We start from the raw sequence: 26,494 nt of genomic DNA on the forward strand, positions 1-26,494 counted from the left end.
CTACTGGAGGCCTGGCTGGACATCTCAAAGACTGGGATAGTAGCATTTGTTTTCTTATGTCCTTCAGAGCTCAAAGGCCAAAGCCTTCCCCGAGACACACTAATTCTCTCTTGCTGAGCAGAACGGTTGACACCCATCATCCCAATACTTGAGAAGCCAAGGAAGAGAGACTTGCTCGAACCCAGGATTACAGGCCAGACTAGGTAGCATCCTAAGACCCAACAGGAGACAAGGAGAAAGAAAACCCTGAGCACAGGGGCACACACCTACGATTCCAGCATTCAGGAGGCTGAGACAGGAGGATATGAAGCTCAAAGCCAGCTAGGCTAGATGAATCGCTGTCTCAAAAGAGTGAGAGAGTGGGAAGCCAAGGCGTGGTTGACACAGCACACCAAATATAAACTGATGGGCACCAGTTAACACCAGTTAACAAGCAAACCAACGGCTAAAACTCTTTTAGCCTTAAATAACGGTATAACTCCGTCTATGGAAATGAAAAGCCAGGCTACCCAAACCAAAAATAATAATAAAAGGGTCCTGGGACAAGAAAACATATCCTGAGGCTATGTTTGGCCCCACTCCCATGATGCAGCTCACTGGAAAGGGTAACTTCAGGTAATGATGTGTCATCAGGCTTGCCCAGAGAAGGTGGGACCCCAGTGGAAACTGAGGTCTGGAGAGAACCGGCTAAGCCAGCTGGTATGTTCCAGGTACACAGCAAGCAAGTACAGAGACAAGGAAAGCAGGTGCTCATGGAAGACACATGAGAGCACAGCTGATCCCACCCTAAAATGCCAGCTCCGGTGAGGCCCATCCTTCCCAAAGGACTCACTAGGAGACCCAAAATATCTGCTGGGCAGCCCAGGGCACCGAGCTGCAGTCCCGGCTGACACGCTTCAGGAAAAAAGTGGGTACGACTATCTACCACAAGAGAAGGAGGAACAGCAGGGAGCTTTGATTGCTGAGATTAAAAAAAGAAAGAGAGATGCCAAAGAGAAGGGAGAAAGGGGAAGGGGGAAACTTGTTACAGCATTATGCAAGCAAAATTCCAGGCATAAGCCAGGAAATTCAAAGGTCACGGTTCCCACAGCAACAGTAACCTGACCCGGCAGCGTATGTAGCCTTTGGCAGGGCCAGAACCAAAGCAACCTATCATGCCAATGCTCGCCGAGCAGGCCGCCAGCCCCACATACCTGCTGCGCGGGCACCCCCACTAAGTCTGCACATGCCCAGCAGACCACACCCTGCTGTGTGAAGCTTACCTGGTGCCTATGCCAGGCTGCACCAGGCCCACAATGGGCTTGGCCGGCCCCATTTCTTCTTGGCAGACCCTCATCCTGCCTCCACCCATACCTGCCCACTGTGGGTTTTTAATCTTAACTCCCTGTGGGGAGTTAACCGCAGTATATCCATCTGGCCTGGTCCAAGAGGGAGCAGGGAAACGTGTGTGTGTGTGTGTGTGTGTGTGTGTGTGTGTGTGTGTGTGTGTGTATTAAAGGTTATCGACACTCATCTCTTCCATCCATTTGGTAGCATCCCCAGGAAAAACTGGGGAGTGCCATGCCTCAGAGGATGGCGTCAAAAAGACGAAAAGAAGGCTGCAAGACGGCTCGGCAGAAGGGAGCTTGCGGCTAAGCCTGAAGCCATGAGCCGATCTCCAGACCCCACATGGTAGGAGGGACCAAACTCCTTCAAGATGTCCTCGGACCTCCACAAGTATACACATACATTTAAAAAAAAAAAAAAAAAAAAAGTGAACAGAAGCCACGCTTGGTAGCTCATACCTGTAATTCCTACCCTCAGGAGACAGAGGCAGTTCAAGGACAGCCTAGTATCAACACCCTGTCTCACTGAGTCTGGGAGCATACCTGGAATCCTATGACGTGGAAGGTGGAGGCAGGTCCGGAGGACCAGGACTTCAAAGTCATGCTCTACATGGCAAGTTCAAAGGTCACCTGGACTACATGTGACCTTTGTCTCAAAAAGATTAAAAAAAAAAAAAAAACCAACTCTAACAATAAAGGCACAGTCCACTGAGGAAGAAGACTGTAGCCACCGTCTACTGAAAGACTTGTCTCCAGAGAACTCCTAGTTAAGTGACTCTAGACTCAAGTGGGCACCTATGTGGAGATAAAAGATGGACACAGAGAGGTGGGTCATGAAGCCACCCCTCCATTCTCAGCCCTGCCCTGGGTTGGGATAGTTGAAGTGGAGAGGTGATCCTGAACCTTTTCCAAGGGCAAGTCCCCAGAGGGCCTTCTCCAGAAGGCATAACTGTCACCAGAGAAGACTGAGGATTTGGACTTCCTCCTTCCTCTACGACGTGGCTCACGCAAGCAGCGTAGCTCCCCAGATCTGGGCAAAGAATGGCTTTCTCATTCCTAAGCTCCAGGTGAGTGAGCACAGCCGAGGCAGGCAGCAGTGCAGGGTGTGTGAAGAGTTATGCTACTCTGCTTTGCATACGGCTACAAAAAAAAAAAAAAGAGTCACACGCATAGAAACCCACAGCGAGGAACCTTAAAGGAAGGTGCCCAACAAACCAGAAACGTCTGTGGGTGCTGCTGTCATCACACTGTGTCACTGCCTGCATGGCCACCGGATCGGAGGCCCTTCACTGGAGAGGGCTGTGTCTGTGTTAATGCTCTGTCTGCTTTTTCACAGTAGGACAGCCAGCGTTTCACCGGTATCTACTCCGTGAGAAGCACCAGTTTATAGTAAGCTCTTCTTTGGGGCTTGGTTTCATTGACTTGTTACAGCAGTTTCACAGGGTGGCTGTTAGTAGGCACCTTGTGTTGAGAACACACAGTTAGTGGTGGAAGAAGAGAAAATGAACTCAAATTGTCCGACTCTAGGGCCTTCAATCTTAACCAGGTCACATTTATCTTCAATGTATCAAACGATGACCCCAGCAGGCACCAAAACACAGAGGCCAAGGTCATTCCAAGAGCATTCTTAGAAAGAACTGTCAGATTCAGGCCAACCTTGTGATCAAAGTCCTATGCTCTGGCATCTCGGATGCCACCACTGCCCAGTGTCACACACTTGAATGAAGCGGCTCCCTCAGAACAGGAATGACCATGAGACCATGCTTCACCTCAAAGTTATACCTGCCAAACAGTCAGCCACAAATTCTGCCGCCTCCAGGCTACTGCTAAATGAACAAGCCTGAAAACATTTTTTTAAAGATTTTTTTTTAATGTGTATGAGTGTTTGCCTACATATATGCACCACATCTATGCCTGGTGCCCCCCAAAGGCCAAAAAAGGGTCTCGAGTATCTTAGAGCAGGACTTACAGGGAAATGTGAGCAGCTGTGTGGGTGCTGGGAACCAAATCTCAGTCCTCTGAAAAAGTAGAAGTGCTGCTAACCACAGGACCATTTCTCCAGCCCTAATTTGACTAATTCTTAATTAACTAATAATTTGTTTTGTGCTAAGAACAGAACCTATGACCTTGTGTATGTTAGTCAAGCAGTTACTACTGAACCACATCCCCTTGGACTTATTTCAAGTGTCACAAGCACTACCTGACTAGCTTTCTATATAACAAATCCTACAGCCTCCTTGCACTCAGACAGACAGACAGACAGACAGACAGACATCACACTCACTCCTTTTCCTTACTTGGTTCTCCTGTTCCTTTATTTATCTGTATTCATGTGCTCCATCACTCTCTTCCCAGCTATGTGATTTATACTGCTTGTTCAGGTTACATGCAAAGAGAAAAATCCGACGCATGCACTTACCCCAATTTAGGCATGGAGATAAAGAGCTAGAGAGCCACGAAAAAAATGACTATGAAATAACACATTTAATAGTCACCCCACGGGCAGTGGTGGCACACACCTTTAATCCCAGCACTTGGGAGGCAGAGGCAGGCAGATTTCTGAGTTCGAGGTCAGCCTGGTCTACAGAGTGAGTTCCAGGACAGCCAGGACTACACAGAGAGACCCTGTCTTGAAAAACAAAACAAAACAACAACAAAAAAAGTCACTCCAACTGTGTCCCCAAAAGAAGAGCCCCAGACACGGAGCAGACTCTTCTGAGCAACCCCAGTTCTTCCCACCTGGCACGGGACACAAGATCTACTAGTGAGTGTAGAATGCCACGTGACACAAAGGGGGCAGCAAATATGAGTGTCAGCAGAATGTCACTGTGACCGTCCAGATTGTCACGTGTCCTCTTTGGACTGATGTATGTGGGAGAGATCAGGATGGTTGATGGCTTCACACTGTCTTTCCTTCTGGTACTTTGTACACATAACTCAGATGCACTAAGCTGTGCATTTCAGGGGACCAAATCCCGTGAGGTGACATGAGAGTGGTAAGGGAACCTCGGGTAACGGCAGTGTTCCGTTCTCTGAGTTTGGACACACCACCTCAGACCTCCTGTATCTACCTCAAACCCAGCTAAACCCAGGTCCCAGAACTCAGTCAGTGAGTTTAGTCAGAATCACTTTACACCTGGTTTTCGGTTTATCAGAGGCATCATAAGTAAATGCCTTACAAGGCTGTATGACCTTCATTCTGAGTGCATAGGATTTTAAGTTTCCAAAATCTTTTTTCGAGACAGGTTTCTCTGTGTAGCCCTGGCTGTCCTGGAACTCACTCTGTAGACCAGGCTGGCTTCAAACTCAGAACCTTGAACCTGCCTCTGCCTCCCAAGTGCTGGGATTAAAGGCGTGAGCCACCACTGCCTGGCTAAGTTTCCAAAATCTAAAACCAAGTCAACTAGTTCTTGAGATGAAAAAGCCAGAAACTTGTAGGCTAATTCAGCTCTCTGGCCTTCAATTCAGCAAACACTTGAAAGTCCTGAAATCAAACATATAGAAAGTTCAAAAAGTCTAGGCTTTTTTTTTTTTTTTTTTTTAAAGAACTAAAGGCAAGCTAAACTTTACCAAAACAAACAAAAAACCCTGATTACTTCAAGGCCTAACCACAACCTGGAAAAGACAACCTACACAATAGAAGAAAAGATTTGCAAATCACACGTTTGATAAGGAAATTGCATTCAGAGTATATAAAGAATTCCAACAATTCAACAAGGAAATGATAAGCCATTGTTTTAAATGGTCAGCAGTAGGACATCACTTGATGATAAACAAGGCAGGCAAGAGCTGCGCACAGAGTGCATCCCCACTGTCCCAGACGCACGGTCCCACTGGGGAGGTGACTTGAGCCCAGTGTCCAGCAGGAGGAAGGGAGGAAAGGGGGAAGAAAAAGGTTAGCAAAGATGCGGAGAAACTGACCTCCTCGGTAGTGCTTTGGGAAAGTACTTTGGCAGTTCTTCCAAATGATAAGCACCCACTTACCCTACAACCCAGGATTTCACTCCTCTATGCGAACAACCTGGGGAAGAGAAATCATACTGGCACATAAAAACACGAGCATTCCTAATAACACTGTAAGGGAACAGAGCCCCATAAAGCAGACAGGTACAAGACTCACCCGTGAAATGGGGCATGGATTGCTGCAGGTTCATGGCCAGCCTGGTAGATGGTGGATTTTATAGAATATTAACCAGCTATAAAATCAAATAGAATTCTGATGTTCACAAGTACAGAGATAAGCCTTGAAAACAGGCTGAGAGAAAATAAAACAAAACTACACATACTGTATGTACAGTTCCTTTATAAAAGTGTCAGGACAGCAAATCTAGAGACAGGAAGAAGGGAGCCAGGGAGAGACAGGGTATTGGGCTGCTTTGGGGGGACCACAAAAATGTCCTTAAATTGGCTGCAGTAAACCGTTTCACAGCTCTGAATACACTGTAAACCACTAAATTGTACAATTTGTTTTGTTAACAAAGTTTCCCTGTCTAGCCCTGGCTGTTCTAGAACTTACTCTGTAGACCAGGCTGGCCTCAAACTTAGAGATCTGCCTGCCTCTACTTCCCAGGAAGGCATGCATCACCACCACCTAGAGGACTGTACAATTTAAGTAATCTGTATGGTTTTAAAAGCTATTGGGGTTTTAATAACTTATTTCTTTATTTTGTGTACATTTTGTGTTTTGCCTGCACGTATCTCTGATCCCCTGAACTGGAGTTACAGACAGCACCAACATGTGAGCTTCCATGTGGGTGCTCGGAATCGCAGGTCCTCTGTAAAGAGCAACCAGTGCTCTTAACCCCTGAGCCATCTCTCCAGCTCCACTACTGTTTTTGTCTTATTTTGTTTTTGATTTTTAATTTTAGATTGATGTACTTACATTTATGTGCCAGGTGCCTGCAGAGGCCAGAAGAGGATGTAACTGGAGTTATGGACAGTAGTAAGCTGCCATGTTGGTGCTGGGAATTCATTAAAAGAAATCCCCAATGCAACCAGTGATTTTTTTTTTAAGAGAGAAGTAGAGAAGAGTGTGTGTGTGTGTGTGTGTGTGTGTGTGTGTGTGTGTCAGAACACAACCACAGTTTCATCTTTGTTGGACTCAGCTCTGTACACCAGACTAGCTGGCCCATGAGCTCCTATAGGTGACTCCCATCTTGCCACAGGCACTGAGTCTACAGATGCACACTATGGAGTTCAGCTTTACACAGGTTCTGGGGATTTAACTTTGCTCCTCACCTTTCTCTGGTAAGGGCTTTTACCCACTGAGCTATCTCCATAGGCCTATCCATGGACTTTTCATAAGACAGTCCTTGCCTAAAAGAGTCAGGAGCCCTACTTCAGCTTACTCCCCTAGCCTAGATCACCCCAAAACTTAGGTCCACTCTCATAAGCAAACATGCGGCTTCCTGGAGGACCTGAGAAGTGCTGCGCATTGCCTCTCTTATTGCTGCTCATTCTTTAAAGACAGCATCTCATGTAGACTGATTCTCCTCCACTCTCCTAGTGCTAGGATTACAGATGCCTGCCACCACTTCAGATGGTACCTATCATGATGCCACTGATGCTCAAGAGGGAAGCCGGGCTAGTCCCTGACTGGGAGTCTGCCCACAGGCAGAACCAACAGCTGCACTTCTGGCAGGGAAATGAAGGGGACAATTTGGAAAAGAAGACACAAGTTTGTTTGTGGGACCTCCCTCCTCTATCAGAAGTGACAGTTTCCTCGGACCACCTTTTGTCATACCCACTCTGTTTACTGTGACACAGGACTGCCCCCACCCCTGGTAACCCATATCTAGGTGACAGAAACACTGAAAACCGCCACCAAAGCCTGTACAAGTGGACAGCTCTGACTTGTTGACGTGTTTGCTTCCCAAAAGAATACTATACCCCTCCTCCCCACCTAGCCTTCAAATGCCCCTGGGAGGGATCAGCCCACACGCCTATAAAGGGGACTGTCACATGACCCACACAAGTACCTATAGCTCTGGCCACACCCACTCCCCTTCTCTTATCATTTAGCTGCAGGTCACTCCTAGGCCTACAGCACCCCTCCCAGCCTCACCCATGGGCTGCTGTCCCCCTGAGGCCACCTTCAATATTGCTCCCTGGAAGGCACTGTGGGTGAGGTAGCAACCAAAAACCTGGGAATGAGTAAGAATCTGGGATATCAGGGGTGTGAGTGGTGGGGGAGAAGCAGATGCTGTTCAAAGCTGTACTGTCTTCTGGGAAGAAAGCAGTGTATGCAGTCCCAGAAGCGCTCCAGCTTCAGCTGGGAAGGTAAAATACCAATTCCCAGTTCTCATCTGAGTCTCAGTCTGCAGAAGACAAAGATCCCTCCCCACCCCAGGACACTGCATCTGCCTTCCTGGATGGGGACACTGCATCTGCCTTCCTGGCCCCTGGCCCACCTTCCCCAAATTCTTTATAACCTGTTACTTTCTTAGGCTACAGGACTGAGTGTGGCCGCTGGTAGAATGCTCACTAAGCAAGTGCGAAGCCTTGCAGCCCCATTCCTAGTATTGTGGGAAAAAATCATCTGGGAGAAGATATTAGTCAGGGCTTTCTAAAGGTACAAAACTGAAACATAAACATAATATAAATATATATATTTAAATGTGAGTGTATATAGCTTAAGTGTGTGTGTGTGTGTGAGAGAGAGAGAGAGAGAGAGAGAGAGAGAGAGAGAGAGAGAGAGAGCCACTCCAAAGAGGACCAGCACAAAGCCTCGGGAGGCATTTAGGCTGGGAGTGGGGTGGGGGGTGCACTGGTTCCTTCTTGTTCTAGTGTCACTAAAGGTCATTGCTCCCCTCTCACACCCCTTGAGCCCCCCAGACACTGTGATGTAACCACAAGCACACAGCACACACACACACCCAGTATCCCTCTACCCCAAGTGGTACATCATGGGTGTAGACCAGGGAGCTCACCCTCTGCAGAATACCACCCTCTAGAGCAGAGAGAGAGAGAGAGAGAGAGAGAGAGAGAGAGAGAGAGAGAGAGAGAGAGATATATTAGATTGGCTTACAGGCTATGTGTGTGGGCCAGCTGGTCCAACAATGGTTACCTACCAATGGAAAGTCTAAGAATCCAGTAGTTGTTCTGTCCACAATGCTAAAAGTCTCAGTAGCTCTTAAGATATGACAGAATCCTGAAGTAGGCTGTAATCCCAATGAAGAAATGGACTTGCCAGGGATAGGGAGAACAGGCAGGCAGAGTTTCCTTCTTTCATGTCCTTTATACAGGCTGCCAGCAGGTGTGGAAAAGGACCCTCCCACCTCAAAAGATCCAGATTAAAAGTCTGTCTTCCCCTGGGCAGTGGTGGCACATGCCTTTAATCCCAGCAGTCAGCGTTCTAGGTTCTAGACCAGTCTGGTCTACAGAGTGAGTTGCAAGATACCCAGGTCCACACAGAGAAACCCTGTCTTAGAAAACAAAAACAAAAATAGTATATTTTCCCACCTCAAAAGATTTGGATTAAAGGTGGGCCTTCCCACTTCTAATTATTCAATTAAGAAAAAAAAAAAAAAAAAAACCAACTCCCAGATGCTTGGGTTTTAACTAATTCCAGATATAGCCAAGTTGACAACCAAGAATAGCCATCATAGAAAATATTCCTATTTTCAGGAACACCCACTGAAGCACTTGGAAGCCCAGGGATACAACATGTAACAGGTGAAGCTGGGGGGTGGGAGGGTGACAGGATCAAATCTCAAAAAAAAAACAACAAAAAACAAAAAACAAAAAAAAAAAAAAAAAAACATGTAAAAGCAAATGGGTCAATCTGTCTTTCAGTATGAAATAAACGGGAGCCCCTGTTCTAGCCCCGGCCGACCCTAAATAGAACAAAATTCAGTTACCACATGATACCAAAGTCCAAACCTGCCACTTAGCCTAACCGTTTACCAATGCGCATGCGCAGTGCCTCAAGCGCCGCTCCAGCTTGGTCTGTGGCATCTCGCCTGTCTACCCAGCAGGTCTTCCTGTCCCCTTCTGTGAACCTGGACTTGCCTGAATCGCTTAACCCAGAAGTGCTAAGGAAGCAACACACACTGAGGCAGGCGGCTCCAGGCAGGCTGGCTGCTCACACCGCTGCAGCCTTTTCTCTCGTTCTGCAGCCCGCCCATCCGCCCCGTCGGCAGAGTGACAGGGATCTGCTGTCCACACACTGTCCATGCGTGCTGATGCTGCCCGACACTTGGCCAGGCCAATGAGCCCCCACAGGCCATTCACTCACTCTGTGTCCTCCCTGCATGCTTTATGGCTATTCTCAAGGACAGGCAAGAATCTGCAAAGGCAGATGACAGGCCGACCTCATGAAGCTTCCACGTTAATAGGAAGGAACACAGAGAAAGCGCTTTTTACCAAATACCTACATAGCACAGACTAAGCAATCGTCAGCACCGAAACACAACGCTTACCAAAACCCTGAGTTACATGTTGTTCTTACGAATGAGGTGACAAAACAAGACAACTTAAATAATTTATCCAGATGTAGTGAATGGTGAAAGCAAGACCTAATCCTGTCTCAACAAATAGCTGGCATGCTAGTCCATGGCAGGCACTCTGGAGGAAGCAACAGGGGACTCTGGAGGGAAGGAAAAATGCTAAAAATGTTTGTTTTTCCCTAGACCTCTGTGCAGTCCAGGCTGTCCTAGAACTCACCTCTGTAGACCAGGTTAGCCACAAACTCTGCAGCCCACAGGAATAAGCCACCACACCCAGCCACGCTAAGATTATTTTTTTCTACAATACAGTTGCTCAGCTTGGGTCATAACCTCCTGAGTTCAGGCAATCCACCTGCTTCAGCCTCCTGTAGGAGCTAGAGCCTCAAGTCCTGGGTGGCCTAAGGTTTTAGAGTTTTTAGGTGTTCAGGGTTTGTGGTACCTTAGGAAAGGGTGTTTCTGTTAGAAGGGAGGGACTGTGCAAAGGTCCTGAAGCAGGCATGTCAGGAATATATCCAAAGCAAACCTACGTAACTTGAGCAAGGGGATGGGGGAACAGCAACTGCTGCTTTTGAAGCCAGATTTGCTTGTGAAGTTAGACCTGATTCTGTGTCCTTCCTGGTGGTCACTAGCTACTCTTTCATGTTACATTGACTTCCAAAGTCAAAGTGAACTGTGAACTCTGAAAACAGAGCCCACAACCTCTACACTCTGCCCTCCCATCCCGTCCCACCCCCACCCCCACCCCCCAAAGTCTCTATGAAAGTTGATGTCATTTCGTGTGTGTGTGTGTGTGTGTGTGTGGCCTGTGAATTCCATGGACTACAGGATCCAGAACATGCAGGCTGGCTGGGGCAGCTTGGTGAGCCCTATCGGCAGCACTCCTGCAGGAGTGGTGAGCATGTCCCCATCTGTGTGGAGGCAGCGAGGCAGCGAGTGAAGGGCCCTGCAGGCTGTATCAGAGCACCATACCTCATTTTACTCTCACATCTGGTAGTCAACACCTTCTCTGACAAATTTAAGTGTAAGGCAAAACTACCCAGTGACTTCTGAACTTTCCACAGAGCACCAGACTCCAGAGTTTCTCATCAGGCATGGGAAAGAGGGGTACAGAAGATGCAGAGGTACCATATCTTCCCCCTCACAGACGGCTGGCCAGCCTCTCAATGCCTGGCAAGGTCTTAAGACTGTGACCAACAGGGACTCCTGACTTGTGTTTAAGGAGTCCTGGATGGCTTGGCTTTGAAGAGGTAGGTCAGTAATAACTAAGCTGAGAAGGGCCCCAGGCAAATCTACTAAGGCTCAAAACATTTGCAAAGGAAGGCAGAGAGCATTTAGTGAAGTGATGGGGTTTTGCTCACTGCAGTAGGTCATCCAATTTACTCTCAGGAGACACTTCCTTTCCTTCCTCCTCCCTTACCTGAGCAGAAACACATCCCACTGAACTGTGCAAACTATCTGAAGGAACCATGCACTCAAGCTGTGCATTGCAACCTCCACAGGAGTCGTGTATCAGATATTTACATTATTATTCATAACAGTAGTTAAAATCAGTTATGAAGTAGTAGCCAAAAAAAAAAAATTATGGTTGGGGATCACCACAACATGAGGAAGTGTATTAAAGGGTCGCAGCATTAGGAAGGTGGGGAACCACTGCTCAAGTTGAAGACAGTGATAGCAGATGATCCTGGCCCCATGCTGCTCTCCCTCCAGGCTGCTGCTTGTCCTGGGGGCCACTGAGTAGGTGGCATACAGGAGAATCCTGCCATTGGGACCACTGGCAGCCAGCCATTCATTCCTGTGATGAGCCGCTATCCGAGGATGGCAGTCATCTAGCAGTAACAGCTATGGGAGGGGCGGTAGAATCAGAAACAATCAGACTACAGTTCCGCATTGATGCTAAGTGCCCTAGCGCTCTGTACTGTGGCCTGGAAACACTGAATCTTATTTTTGATAAATCTGCACTGAAGCATTTTGAATAGAGAGGCACAATGGTAAAGTAACTGGGGCAAACATGAACAATGAAATCGCATACATACATCTAGACAGCAGGCACAGGGACTCTCTACTCTTGTGACTTCTCTTAAATAGGAAGTTTTGCCAAAATACCTGCCCCCAAATTAACTCTGCTGGCAGCCCCAACAAAGTTACAGCAGGCCCTCCTGCGCAGTGCACCTAAAACCAAGGTAGCAAAAGAAGCTGGCAGGCAAAGAAGCATGCACAGGGTGACGTCAGACAAGCACCTGGCAGCACAGACAGGACTCTGCTCCCCTGGGCTTTCCCCAGCAGTGACACATGCTGGCACATGGAAATAGAGCCAGCTTTACCAAAAGAGGCCAGGAAGCACCTAACCAGAAGCTTCCGCTCTGCCTGAGCTCCTCCCTCTCCTCACTGCTGCCTACTCAGAATCCTTTCCAAAAGGTCTCTGAAATCAGGTCCCTTCCTCTTTATCTTCAGTGCCAACATCCTGGCCCAGTGCTTTGTCATGTTACATCTGATTCCCTGCCGCCCCCCATCCCCCCCCCCCCCACAAACACACACAGGGTTTCTCTGTGTAGCCTTGGCTGTCTGGAACTCATTCTATAGACCTTGTACTCAGAAATCCGACTGGCCCTGCCTCCCAAGTGCTGGGATTAAAGGGGTGAGCCATCTCTGCTGGGCTATGCCTAAATTATTACCAAGTGCTAGGGGTGAACAGACTCCACCAGTGTCAAATCCAACCTCCAAGTGATATATATATATATATATGAATGATTGAGGGAAAACCAAGACAAGATTCATTCTATAACTGATGAAAGTTACGTAAAAATTCATATTTCATAAATTACAGCATCAGTGCCCTGTAGCCACGCCCACCCACCCTGCATCATCTTCAGATCCTTTTGCAACATTCCTGGAAGGTTGTCTCTGGGTATGGCTAAGGCCATTGCCATCCTGAGACCCTCACAAAGTTGGGCCTATTAACACCCCCTTGTGGCAGTGGGGTACTCTCAGAGACATGTGGTCCTGCCCCAGCTGTGTGTGTTGGGAAATCACTTCAGCACAAAAGCAGAAGGTTGACCGGGTGGGTGAGGACTTCACTGAGACAGCTCGCGGGAGGCCATTACCCACACTGAAATGGAACTTTATCGTGATGCCACTGTTTGGAGATGACCCATATTCCTATGGTAAATCCAGTGTATTCCCAAGACAACACAGAAGAAGTTTCTTTGGTGGGTAGTTGCTTCTCTATCTGGAGACAGTCAAAGTCTGTCAGACGGTGTCACAAAGACAGAGTTGAAGAGCTGTATCTGAGAGCGCCCAGCTCACAGAACTGAAAATGCTCACTTCACAAAGTGCTGACTCCTTCCACAGCCATCTTGCTCTCCCACCTCTCCCCCTTTACCTGACTTTCAACATGATTTCCACGCTGTTCCTCGGAGACAATCCCACCTAAGTAAGCCCTGTCTGTACAGTGTGCTGAGGCATACCCAGACCCTGGGACCAGACTGGCTCCGTGCGCTTGCTCACGGCTCTTCTCATCTTTTAGAAAGCTCTTCTCAGCTGGCCACTAGCCTGCCTTTCAAGGCTCCGAGAAGAATTGCTGGCTCCCTCTCCACAGCTCCCAAACACCCTACATTTATGCTCATCACGGCTCTCACCACACCGCGAGGGAGTCATCTATTTGTGTGTCTGTCTCCCTGGCTACACCAAGATTCCACAGGGAGAGGATCACCTCTTCCTCACCTCCAAGCACCCAGGCAGAGCCTCCCACAGGGGTTCAGACTCACAGGTACTGAGCTCAGCTCCCAGGGAGCAGGGCTGCCATCACTGCCTATGATGTCATGGGCTCGCTCTCAACTCTCAGCCGCTACTTTACATTGCATAGCCTCTTCTCTGTATTACCCATGCATTCTTGACAGTGTGGCCTTACACTGGAGCATGGTCAACCTACCAGAAGCAACCTTCTTAAAATCGACTGTCCTTCTCAGGAGCTCCCCTTGCTGTGCCAGGATTTGGTCTGGCTTGAGCTCCCATGGAACTTATGCATGCTGTCAGAACTGCTGTGGGTTTGGAAGGGCTGCTGCCCTGCTGTGTCTGGAGGACAGTTTCCTTGTATCCATTCACAGTCTCTGGCTCTTACACTCTTCCCACCCCTTCTTCAGCAATGATCCCTGAGCCCTGGGAGAAGATGGTGCAGTACAGATGTTCCTGACTGGGGGAGGTGGGGAGACACGGATGGGTGGAAAGGAAAGGGGATAGGGATATGGGAGGAGTTGAGGTAGGGGTGAATACGGTTAAAATAGTGTACAAAATTCTCAATAAATAAAAAAATAAAGTGTGGGAAAAAAGCTGAAATTGTTAAGTGAGCAAACATTTCTATAAACAAGACTGAAGATTTAAAAGGGGGGAGGGGAAGTACCCTCTTCTCCCCTGAGTTCTCTCATCAATGACCTGGGATGTATAGGAATCACACCTCCTTTGTGGGCTAGGGGGTCAGTGTGGAGCAGGTTCAAACCGGAGTCATCTCTTCTTCACATACTGAGTGTCCTTAGGCGCATGCTGGTATTTCTATGCCCTCACCTGTGAAGTTCAGAGGACGCAGAACTGATCATGCATGTAAAGCCTAAACCAACACTGGGCACAAGCTGACTCTCCTAGGATTATAGCTGTAATCACCCTTACTTTCCCCAATCAATGGCCCATACCATTTACACACACACACATACACACTCAACTCACACATGCACACTCACATACACATACAGACATATGCACACTCACATACAACACTCTTACACATGTACATACACACACACACAAAGACACACAACCCAGTACGGTGAAGCCGGCCAGGAGGTGCAATCCATAAGTTAATGAATATATCATTTCAGGAAGTTTAAAAGATTACTAGGAGGAGAGAGAATGCTGAGTCGCAGGGAACGAGGCAGACAGTAATCAGAGAGCTTGCAGGAGTGGAAGGCAATCAGCAGGAGCAGGTGGGAGTCAACCTTGGAAGGGACAGCCAGAGGGGGTCCGGGACAGGTGAGCTCCTCCTTGCAGCCGGTGGTGCTTAAGCAAGATTCCTACCCAAGATTCTGCACAGAAACCTGTTTCTGGCTCACTGCACAGACTGAACACACACATGCTGCCCAGGGCTGTTCCCTACCAGAGAGGAAACGCAGAGCTCTAGGCCTACACACCAGGTTTCAGAGGCGCAGGCAAGAAGACCACTGTGTGCTCACCACGTACCTGGTGGAATTTGGTCTTACTGTAACTCTGAAGCAGGACTCTAGGACTCTCAGGCGGGCCACCTACTACCCCAGTGATCCTGACAAGGAAACTGAGCCCAGGGAGGCTACAGAACACACATGAGGTCATGTACTCCAGTCTGGTTCCAGAAGGCATGCTCTTAACCACCACATAAGCTGGCGCCTCTACTCCTGAGTTAGAACCACTATGTATCAGCTGAGAGCCCGCAGGCAGGTCACCTAGCTTCTTCAAGCCGCTCTTCCCAACCTAGTGTACGGAGAAAAAAGATCAAAACACAAAGGACACTTCTAAATAGACACCAGAAGATGGGTTCCCCTTCCAACCCATAGCCTAACTTTTTTGTTTGTTTGTTTGTTTGTTTTTCAGCTAAATCCCTTGGTCTCCTTTCCTATGCAGGGCCTATCTATGCCACTCTGATTGCCCTGCCTGTTGCATATGCTCAAGTGTTTTAGAGCCCACAAGAGCTTACAAAATAACCTGGGAACAGTAAGGGCAGGCAACTGTACACGGACTGCGTGAGCACCGTTGGAGAAGATGGTACAGACAACTTCTGCCGTGCCAATGAATAGTGCATGAGCACAAGGCAGGCCAGCCAGCCCCTGCCAACACAGCATACACCCTGACTGACAGTCTATGACAGGACCGGGCTCTGCCACACCAGCAAGCCAGGGAAGCTACAAAGGCCAAGTCCAGGGGCCTCTGTGCCTCTGAGGCTTCACAGAATTGTAGGATAAAGAGGGAAAGGCAAATAAAAGTGACACACAAGTAGGAGAGGTGGCTCACACTACAATCCTAGGCCTCTGGAAGCTGAGTTCAAGGCTAGCTTGGCCACACAGCAAGACCCTGTTTCAAAAGCCAAAACCAAAACGGAAATGGGTCATCATTTGTCCCAATGGTGGAAGATCAGAATGCTTAAAAGTCACATATAGATAAAATGTCACCTTCCTAGAGAAGGAATTATGTCACAAAAGTTGTTTATTATGATAAAGTCCACTTAAGCCAAGAAGTATAGACAGGCACTATCTTATTGGGGGGGGGGGGCATTTCCATACCGTCACTGTTAAGCCCATGAACACTTCTCTGGGATCCCTGTTCGCAGAGAAGTCTTCATAAGCAGCATGGACCAAACATGCTCACCAAATAGGAGCAAGTCAATACACAAGGAACAGGGGCTGGAAGACGCTTGCCTTGTTTCCAGGATATAAAGGCAAATTTCCACTGGAGAGGGATGAAAGCGACCCAAAAGACCCAAAGGTCTTTGAAAATACAAGACTAAACACAAGCAAAACTGTATTCCACTGAGTACACTCAGCAGTAAGAAGTCCAAGTAGGACTTTGTCCACATCACCCTCCAAATATAGCAAGTGACCTCAAAAGATGAGCAGAAGGTGGGGGCTTGGGAGAGCCTGAAACGGCACCACAAGGCTCCACCCAGGCTCCAAGTCATAGTTGGAATGGTGCTGCAGTCATAGCTGCAAAGAAGCCCTGGCAGTTCTAACAGTTCTAAACCCAAAAGTGACCAGTCAAGGCCCTCATGACCAGGACTGTCAGAACTCCTGGGAGAGAGTGTGGCCGGCAGTATGTCCTCTAGGAAGGCTTGCTTGGCCACTAGAGTACCTGTCTTCTCTTCTTGGCAAGCAGTGGCTGGGCAAGGACAAGAACACCAGCCAGCAGATCCCCAGTGGTGATGGGCCCAATGGCAGCCTGCAGGAAGGGGAGGTGGCCCAGCCCTTTCCTGTAGCCATGGTCCTGAGGGAAGAGCTACAAAACAACCCAACCCTGTTGGCAAAATAAAAACATCCCAGCCACAACCACAGGGGGATAGGTAAAGCCTAAAAAGTCTCACTGTCATGTGCTAGAGGCAAGTAACCAGCCTCAGAGGGGGACTGTGCTACAGCAATGTATCTTTGTGCACCAGTCCAAGTTCAGGACTCCCCACCAATTAAATCACAGATCACCATAGGGCACGGCTTACTGCTCGTATGCTGCCACCTACAAATAAGGTAACTTCCTGCAGCCTCTGGAGAAGTTCTTCAATAAACATGTCAAGGGTGAGTGTGTCACCACCTGAAGCCCTCAGGGACTTCCCCGGCTCCTCTTGGGCTCCCTGAGTGTGACCAGGCCTAGGAGCGCTCTCTCTCCTTATTGCGCCTTCTCTAGGAAGGCTGGGCACACAGTGTTTGCTGAATCCTCAGGGCTTGACTCAGTTCATGACATTTCCTCCTCAATCCCTCTTCCTTTGCTTCCTCAATGGTTCATCTTATATGATGGTAATTATAGGTTCGGCTTATACAACTTACTGTGTCTATGGAGATGACCTTCTGGAACAGTGAGGTGTCCTTACTGTGAGATGGGGGAGGAGAAAATGGCGCGTGTACCTTGACCTGGAGTATGGTCACTTGGGAAGGAGCATCTATAGTGGCCACTCTCCCATCACTGACCCATCGGGCCCACTTGTTCACAGGGAAATACCAAAGACTTAAAGTTGACTGCCACCCCCTCCCTCTGCAAGGCTGGTTTTGAGAAGAGCCTGTCTGTTTTGGAAACTACCTGACAGAATTCAAGTCTCTGGTTAAACACTTCCTCTTTCCATTTTCACAGGGAAATAAATGAGTCCAGCTGGTCCAGGCCTGACTGGGTAAAAGGCTCTGCTCTAAAAGCTTGCTTGCCAATTCATTATACACAGGCATGGCTTCCCCAGGTTACCTCTTATCCATAAAGAAACCAAGACAATGACAACTGATCTGGGCTTCAGCCCTGGGAATGACAAACCCATGGCAGAGCCAGTGAGATGGCTCACTGGGGAAAAGTGCGCATTGCCGAAGCCTGACCACAGGAGTTTGATCCCTGGGATCCACAGTGAAAGGAGACAACCAACCCCTAAAAGCTGCCTCTTACCTTCACTCGTGGGCCATGACACATGTACACAAATACACACAGCACGCTGCACACGTACACCGCTAACCACTATATACATACACACAAAGTAATATAAAATGTAAATCACTGAAAATGTAAGAAAGAGAGAAATTCATGTAAGTCACAAAGTAAAGACAGGAAGAGATATGGACAGGGCTGTACTCAACACTTCTTAGATCACACAACTCCGCGACCCTGGAAGAGCTTTCTACAGCCCTGTGCTGCCCTCTGAGAAGCACACAGGCTGTGTTGAGCCTCCAGATGCTCCAGAATGAAACACTTTAAGAGAAATCAGGCCAGACATGCTGGGACACACCTTTAATCCCAGAATCAGAAGGCAGAGGCTGGAGGATCTCTGAGTTGAAGGCCAACCCTGTCTATGTAACTAGTTCCAGGCCCAGGGTGACAGAGTGAGACTGCCCGGAAGAAAACACACACACACACACACACACACACACACACACACACACACACATCTCCTAGGGATGTTTTAGTCCGATGACCATAAAGGGAAGGGAGAAGTGTGATTACGGTTTTTAGGAGTCACAGGCATGGGTGAGGGTACAGGCACAGAGCCAAAAGCCTGCATGGGAATCCTGAGACCACCACCCTCTTAGTTGAAAGACTGATGGTTACAGCACAGCTTCCCGCTCCAACTGGCTGGCCTGGGCTGGCTAAGGACTCTGCAGAGCACTCACAACAGAGTGGCCACTCAGAGGGTCAGTCAGGGCTCTCCAGTGTCCACCACCACGATCATGTGATCAGGACTGTTACGAGCCTCACAGCGCTAGCAGGCTGCTCTCTGCGCCTCTCTCTCTCCCATTCTAGAACCCTGAAATCCCCAATCATAGAGCAGCTAGGGAAGGGGGAGGGGTGCTCTCCCCTTTCCCCATCCTCCCCAGGCTCCCAAGGCGGAGAGTCTGCCCAGGCTCCAGAGACACAGGCAAGAATGAGAGGGCAGGCTAGACCAAAGTAGAGCTCTGTCAGTTTAAATGGTGCTGGGGTTCAAGGGCCCTGCCTCAGGGCCACGCCCACAGCCCTGCGCATTCACTTTAAAGCTGTTAGGAAAGTCAATGGCAGTGTTTGGTTAGCCACTGGCTACATGTCTCCTTCCTGGAGTTCGCCAGAATGAGCCTTTCAGTGCATCTATAATGTAACCACAGCAGCAGACCCTCCAAAGTCCCCTCTGCTGGCCATCATCCCCTCTCCTCAACTTCACAGCCAGTCTCAACCAGAGAGGCAGGTGGACACCACAGAGGGAAGCAGCGTTTGACAGATGCTGGGGGTAGGGGCCTCCTGGTGCTCAGCAGAAACTTCAGTCCTCCCACCCTTCACTGAGGAAGAGCCCCCCTCCTCCCATCCTTACCCTGGTGATCCCTTCTATGGTCCCCCTCCTCCCATCCTTACCCTGGTGATCCCTTCTATGGTCCCCCTCCTCCCATCTTTACCCTGGTGATCCCTTCTATGGTCCCCCTCCTCCCATCTTTACCCTGGTGATCCCTTCTATGGTCCCCCTCCTCCCATCCTTACCCTGGTGATCCCTTCCTTTCATTTTTTTTTAAAGATGCAGCAGTCTCCTGTCCTCTTGTTCAAGTCTAAGCAGCCAATGAAGACAAGTCATTCAATGCTTGAGAATACTGCTTTCCTGTCTTAAAAAGTTGCCTCCGCGTGCCTTCAGACAGCTGAACCACCATTAAGAAAACGTGACTGAGCCTCATCGGGACAGCAACACCATCCTAAAAAATGGAGCCAAAGACTGACAGGGGTTGACTGGAAGGGGAGGGAAAGTCCACTAGATACATTTAGGTGAATTTCCACACCGTGTCCCTCTAATTCCCACATAACTCCCAGAATGTGTTCTGTTGTCTTTGGAAACTAAACACCAAGAAAGAAGCAGGTGTCCAACTTTCCAGCTAGAGCAGAAAGGCAGCACCTGCCTTCCTGCAAACCTCAGCCAAAGTGCCAGGCCGGCCGCTGATGAGAAGGCCTGGGCACTAACCAGGAGTGGTGGTACACATTTTTAATCCCAGAGCTTGAGGGGCAGAGGCTGGTGGATTTCTGAGTTCGAGGCCAGCCTGGTCTACAGATGGAGTTCCAGGACAGCCAGGACTACACAGAGAAATCCAATCTTGAAAAACAAAAACAATGACAAGCCTGAGCATTAAGGACAGGCTGCAGGTCGAAGAATCATTTCCCCAGTCCTTGAACCACTTCCATTCTCTCTGGTCCTAACTGTCCTGTCTGGTTTTATTAATCTATCTCATTATTCACACTCTCCAAATTTAATTTTTTTTCAGTTGTTTTATTTTCCCCTAATGCAAGGGGTGGAGGAGGGGCAGGGAGAATAACAGGTGTTAGGACCCCAAGCATGGGGCTGTGGTGACACTCCCCAGAGTAAGACCCTAGGTCTGACTCCAGCCTTGCTTTCAGCCAAGGGCTTTCTGTCATGCCCTTGCCCCAGGAGCTCACCATGCCCTAGTGTGTCATGTATGAAACAGGAAAACAGCGTAGAAAAAGTTAAACACGCGTGTGAGGAGAAATAGGTGATGTGCATCTAGCCCAGGTGCTGAGGCACGGACTGGCAATCAAAGAACGGTGACATATGGAAAAGCACAGTGTTCTGCCATAAAACCCTTCAGCACAAGAGCAAGAGGGGTGTGGACCAGTGGTTTCCTCCAAAGGTGTCAATAGAATACAAGAAGGAAAAAAATCCAACACAAGGATCAACGAATATGAACTCACAGCCACCGGGCAGTGGTGGCGCACGCCTTTAATCCCAGCACTTGGGAGGCAGAGGCAGGCGGATTTCTGAGTTCAAGGCCAGCCTAGTCTACAGAGTGAGTTCCAGGACAGCCAGGGCTACACAGAGAAACCCTGTCTCGAAAAACAAACAAACAAAGACTGCATTACAGGCAAGTAAGAATTGATGTCATGGGGTTGGAGGTATGGCTCAGTGGTAAGTGCTTGCCTGGCTGAGAGAGGCCTAGGTACCTGCCTCCAAAGAGGATCAATCAGTGAAAAAAAGGAAGTTCACCTCATCAAAGAAAAAGAAGTAATTGAATCCAGAGTCTGCATCTGTAAAAATGTCACACCCAATATCACGCAACATAAACAAACCAATGATGGTTCTTACTTTTCTAAGTACATTAGCTCTGATAGCCTTTTAATCTGCTCATACATCCAGTTGCAAGAAGGTAGGAGACGAATGGTGGCTCCTAGCCGAGCCCAGAGCAGAGTCCATGAAAGCTAAACGGCTACTCCTGCCTGCTGGTCCAGCCTTAGCCATCCTGGCCACTTCTCAGACGTCAATACCTGGAAAAATTAAGTCATGATTCTAGTTCCACTTGGCCATGTCAATCCACGGAGTAAAAACCTTGCCTATAAAAGTAACCAACAGATCAAAGAAAGGGTCAGCTCTCCTAGTGAGTGGCAGGATCTCTTCTAGAACAGGTGTCACCCTATCTTTCACCGTGCAACCCTAGATCTGGAAAGATGGCTCAGCGGCTAAGAGCATTGACCGTTCTTCCAGGAGACTGACATTCAGCTCCCAGCACCCATGTCAGACAGCTCACAACCACCTGTAGCTCCAGCTCCAGAGATCTGACGCCCCATTCTGGCCCCCAAGGGCACCTGCACACATGTGGACACAAAGACACACTCACACACATACCTTTAAGCAAAAATAAATATGTAAAACGCAACATACTGCTGGTTAGACTGGTCACACCTGCAATCTCTGCACTCATGAAGCAGATGCAGGACGATCAGGAGCTCACTTGCCACAAAGCATTGTCAGGTTGGTCAACCTTGGCTATATCACTCCAAGGTTAGCCCAAAATATAAAAGACACTATGTCAAAAAAAAAGAGCCAGCCTGGGTTACTTAGCAAATTCAGGCCAGACTGGAATACACACAAAGAGATCCCATTTCTAGAGAAAACAACCAACAAGCCAGGCAGTGGTGGCACAAGCTTTTAATTCCAGCACTCAAGAGGCAGAGGTGAGTGGATCTCCTTGAGTTTGAAGCCAGCTTGATCTACAGAGTGGGTTCTAGGACAGGCAGGGCTACACAAAGAAAACTTGTCTTAAAAAAAGAAACAAAACAAACAAACAAAAACAAGAAAATGCATGAGACAGATGGAAAACCTCAATTTTCCTTGTTTAATTTCTCCCAATCCAGAAGTGTTTCACTTACAGTGTTTCACATATAAGTGTTTCACTTATACATATATAGATACCTGTGTGTGTGTCTATGTGTGTAATTTATTTTTTACTGAACACCTACTATGTGAGAAGCACTGTACAAAGTACTTTTCCTACATTATTTCCAAAGCCCATTTTCTCTCCTACACCTAGAAACCATGTGATACAAACATCCTGGAAGGCCAAAAGCCCCAACCAGTCGGCAGTCAAGTTTTAGACTTTTCAAAAGTTAGCGCGAGGTGAAACACAGAAAAGAGCTCCAGGTCCAAGTTCTAAACGATTCTTTGCAGATTCTGAACTCAATACGTGCTATTAGTATACTACTAAAAGACAGTCAAGACTTTTACAACCTTGAGCATAAGAAAAGCTCACTGGAAGGCTAAAATAACTGACTTGAGTGCATTCGGCAATCAAATACAGACTTTGTGATATCCTCTTCAAGGCCCTTGGGAGATGCGCTCACAGAAGGCGGCGGCAATGAACAGCATCCTTTGTGGCTGGGTTATGAGTGAACTTACTCCTGCCGGCAACAGCAATCTGTAAGATGTCTTTCTCATCATAAAATCTCACTCTCTCTCTCACCATTAACCTAAACGACTGACTGTGTCAAACACAGATGTCCGATGTCCTGGTGTTTAAATGCTACTCTCTCCATCCATCCACAGCATGCTTTAAATAAACAAAACAAACAAAAAAAACCCACTATCTGTAATGATCTCCATTGCTCTGCAATACTCCGTTTCACACAAGCCATAATTAATGCCTGAGTTACGCACTAAATCAAAGCAGTACGGATGTGGTGTGTATTCTTGGAAATAACTTTCTGTCTTCAGACTCGGGAGGAAAAAAAAAAAATCAGCCAAGATACAAGGCTGACCCACACTCCCAATTGCGCCGAGGTTCCTGAAGGACCCCTTCTTCCCAGCAACAATTGTGAAAGAGCTGGATGATACGATGCCTGCCAAGCAGAGACGCCAAAAACCTGCAATCGGCCATCACGCCGGCTGTCTGAAAACACCAGACAAGCCCATATCTGGGTAGGGCTCTCCAAGGTTATTCTTAAGCTAGTGATGTCTAGTGTGCCATGGGGACCTCCAACAGTGTTGTCACTTTGTAAGGCAGTTAGGAAGGGGGGTGGAGACAAGATAAGAGGCCTCGGTGGCTGCCTGTACCCCACTCAGTCTACCACCAGACGGAAATGTCAAGAGTTCTCTCTCTCATGGCCACCTGCCATAACGTTCTCAGCAACCTACACACTGCGCCTGCTGGGCTCCAGACTAGGGACATCGGGGAGCACACTCCCCAGGCTGGGTCTTCCACCCTACAAAGCCTCCTTAGGCACACCCAGTCCAAGCCGCTCAGTCCCATTCCTACTAGCGAGATGGCTCTCTTGAGTTTTCCCAGGGCGCGACCTGACCTAGTACCCGACTCCTGGAGGTCAGGGACCCGGACACGGGCCTGGCAGAGCGGGAAGCGCAGAGGGGCTTCCTCGCCTGAGCCGCAGTACAGCCAGCGCTCCGGACGCACGCGTCCGCCAGAGGGAGGCACGAGGCACCGGGCGGGCTGGGACCCCGGGGCTGCCCGGGTGGGACGTGTCCAACCACGCATCGGGGCGCCGCGGCCACCCGCGCCAAAGCCGCCCGTGGGCCAGCCGCCGACCCCCGGCACACCGAGGCGCAGCGTGGGCGGGATGTGGCTGCTCCCCGGGAGCACGGCGCTCACCTCTGCTTCATGCTGCTGTGTCCTCGTGGCCGGCGGGGCTACCCAGCCGCGCGCCGGGACACGCAGCCGCAGCCCCCGCGCGCTCGCCCGCAGCGTCCGGCACGGCAGCGGCAGCAGGAGCGGCGGCAGGAGCGGCGCCGCCGGGGCGGGGCCAGCACATGGGAGGGCGGGGGCTGCGGCCCTCCAGGCTGGACCACCGACCCCAACGGGGGCGCGCCGGCTCAGTACTCCCGCAGCTCACTCCTGCTCCTCGCTCTTGGAGACCCGGTTGTCACCTTCAGATCGGTCCTATCAAAATCTCACGGGTAACAAGCAGAAGATAAAGAAATACATAGCTGCCAGTCCCTCCCCCTTGATCTCTCCCCCCCTCGACATGAACCATATGGTACATTCCTGAAGGCCAAACGGAGTAGGAGAGGAACGAGGTGATTGGCTGGGAATCTTGGAAGGGGCGAGAAGCTACACAAAAGGGCCAACGGGATAACATCAGGGGCATATCAAAGCCGGCCAGACCCGGGTCGGGAGGATGCCCTTAAAGGGGACTTGTTTGTTGCCCTCAGAAGCTGCCACAAAAACAAAGCTAGAATTTTCTTCCTGATCTCATCCAGATGAGACAAAGTAGGGAAGTCTCCGATTTTCGGGCTAATAGCTACAGAACACTTCTGAAAATTGAATCTCTATATGATATATCTATTTGATTTCGAGTGGATAACTCCAACTCCCTGCCTCAGTTTCCTTTTTCAATCTGATGAGGTTGTTAGATCATACTTGACCTCTAGAAAGCCTTTCTCTTATTCCCTCATCTCTCTCAAGAGATTATTAATCTCTTCGATTCCGGGCATCTTAAAGAACTGTGGTTGAAAGCGGTTAGATTTTCTAACACCACTTCTGTACAGACATTACAGGAAGACGGATGGAATATTCTTTCAAGGGATTTTCATATGTTAAGGAGCATTCTTCCTACCTGGGTATATCTGGGTATTCCTTCTTAAATCTGTGCTCCCAGAGTCCGATGAAGCTTCAGTTGATTCAGTTGACTGTGCAGGAATTGGTCTTCAGCAACAAATCCCAGGGGCTGAATAGTTTGTTCCTGGCTGAAGTCTGTACAGCACACCACTCAACTATGCAGGGGTCCTTCTTGATTTTTTTTTTCAGTCACCCTCCAAGTCTAGCTGAAGACCTACAAACATCCCTAAAGGCATGGTCGTCTACCCCTTACTCCGGGAAGCTAGACTGGTTCAGACCAATTCCACTCCGTTTACACAGTTGTGTGGTGCTGGAGGGCACGTGTGAAGGTCTGAGGACAACTTTTAGGAATCAGTTCTCTCCTGCGTGGGTTCTAATGATCAAATTCCCAGGCCCGGGCTGAAAGGATGGCTCAGTGGTTAAGACCACTGACTGGTGGGACAGTGGTGGCCCACGCCTTTAATCTCCGCACTTGGGAGGCAGAGGCAGGCAGATTTCTGAGTTTGAGGCCAGCCTGGTCTACAGAGTGAGTTCCAGAACAGCCAGGGCTACACAGAGAAACCCTGTCTCGGAAAAAAAAAAAAAAAAAAAAAAAAAAAAAAAAAAAAAAAAAAAAAAAAAAAAAAAAATTCACAGGCCCTCTACTTTATTTCAGAAACATTCAGCCTCCACTCCTCTGCTTCCAAACTGTAAGGTATTCAGAATGCTTTCCCCTGAGAGCTCTCTTGCAGCCAGACAACTCATCTTCCAACTATTGTCCAAAGACACGGAACAAGTCTGAATCTGCTATGTAGCCCTCTGGATGGACTAATTGTAGCTACTGACATCTAAGAACTCCCATTTCTACCTTGTGCCACCGTGATCCTAATTTTCCTTGTTTTCTGCCCCCAAATGTAATCCCCTTTTTCCCTAGTATCCAGCGGCTGTTACTGCTGGTGTTTATTAGCCATTATGGTTTAGATAAGTAGTGTCCTTCAGAAAGGCTCATGTATTTGATGCTTGGCCCCCAGCTGGCATGCTATTTTGGGAGGTGCTGGTAACTTTAGGAGGTGGGGCCTAAGTGGCTAAAGTAGGTCATTAGGAGTTATCTTGTCCCCTGGCCTCTTCCTGGCTGTCTTTCTGCTTCCTACCCACCATGGGGTCCACGGGTTCCTAATGCTATGCTGTTCTGCCTGCAAGCAGGGGCCCCAAGTCAACAGAGCCAGGAACCAAAGATGGAAATCATGAATTAAAAGAATTCCTCCCTGAAACTGTTTAAATCAGGGATGTTTCTCATAACTGTGAAGAAACTGACTAAACACAGTATATCAACACTGTTGGGAGACGTTTATGTGCGTCTTTTCATTCCAACCTTAAATCAATGCTATTCATACCCTTATTCCTCCTGAGAGGAAAGAAAGGCCTGAAGAAGCTAATCTGTACAAGGGAACAGACAGAGAGGCCTGACTCTAGTGACCACCCTCATGATCCTGCAGTACAGCACTGCACCGGGGGTGGGGATGATTTCTGTTTTGTTTGTTAACCTGACACATGCCAGGGGTATTTGGGAAGAGGGAGTCTCAACTAAGGAATTGCCTCTGCCGTCAGATTGACCTAGAGGCAACTTCGTGAGGCATTTTCTTGATTAACAATTGATTGAAAAGGGACAACAGTGGGCAGTGCC

The 26,494-nt window shown here is 48.7% G+C and overlaps 1 protein-coding gene across 19 annotated transcripts in view; it reads right to left on the bottom strand.

Annotated features, from left to right (window-relative positions):
- The window catches only part of Mical3 (microtubule associated monooxygenase, calponin and LIM domain containing 3), a 194,537-nt gene that overhangs the window by 151,276 nt on the left and 16,767 nt on the right, over positions 1-26,494 (bottom strand). For 15 of the 19 annotated variants that reach the window (XM_076940490.1, XM_076940488.1, XM_076940487.1 and 12 more), the window contains exon 1: positions 23,866-23,996. The exons of 2 other annotated variants lie outside the window; for them this stretch is intronic. The gene's annotated coding sequence lies outside the window, so the exon portion shown is untranslated. Of the gene's footprint in view, positions 1-5,445; positions 5,522-8,395; positions 8,424-23,865; positions 24,006-26,494 lie in introns of those variants that run through there. 2 more of the 19 variants (XM_076940474.1, XM_076940473.1) reach the window with 2 other exon arrangements.

The sequence above is a fragment of the Arvicanthis niloticus genome, chromosome 9 (genome assembly GCF_011762505.2).
Source record: "Arvicanthis niloticus isolate mArvNil1 chromosome 9, mArvNil1.pat.X, whole genome shotgun sequence".
NCBI classification, from domain to species: Eukaryota; Metazoa; Chordata; class Mammalia; order Rodentia; family Muridae; genus Arvicanthis; species Arvicanthis niloticus.